Source organism: Penaeus monodon, chromosome 24 (assembly GCF_015228065.2).
Source record: "Penaeus monodon isolate SGIC_2016 chromosome 24, NSTDA_Pmon_1, whole genome shotgun sequence".
Classification (NCBI taxonomy): Eukaryota; Metazoa; Arthropoda; class Malacostraca; order Decapoda; family Penaeidae; genus Penaeus; species Penaeus monodon.
The window spans coordinates 34,209,569-34,209,966 of record NC_051409.1 but is presented as its reverse complement, the minus strand read 5'-3'; the positions used below and the strand labels follow the sequence as shown (position 1 = coordinate 34,209,966).

The 398-nt window shown below is 33.9% G+C and overlaps 1 protein-coding gene across 1 annotated transcript in view; it reads right to left on the bottom strand.

Annotated features, from left to right (window-relative positions):
- The window catches only part of LOC119588726 (serine/threonine-protein kinase 36-like), a 5,209-nt gene that overhangs the window by 3,800 nt on the left and 1,011 nt on the right, over window positions 1-398 (bottom strand). The gene's annotated exons all lie outside the window — the stretch shown is intronic.

Below are 398 nucleotides of genomic sequence, written 5' to 3'. Positions count from 1 at the left end.
CACCCCACACACACACACAAAACACATAAAAAAAAAGGGACTAAGAAGTTTACTGGCCTTTGCCAAATCAATGATAGTCACCCGTAGATGAGTGGGTGTTTTCTAAGCATATACCCTATATGGCATCATAATAAGTGTAATCTCTTACATAAAGCATACAACTTTGCCTTGGCAAGTTATCAAAAAAATAAAATAATAGACATACATTCCCCTTGAGAAATGGCTAAACTGATAGGAAATTGGCACAATCAAACTTTTTGACAAAATGATAAAAAAAGAAAAGAAAAAAACTATAGAGAACTTGTAGTGCCTCAAAAGGTAAGAAGTATAAAAAAATGTGATTGATATGGGGGTATATGTGCCCAAAAGGGTATTCTGAGACCAATTGCTCTTATAGA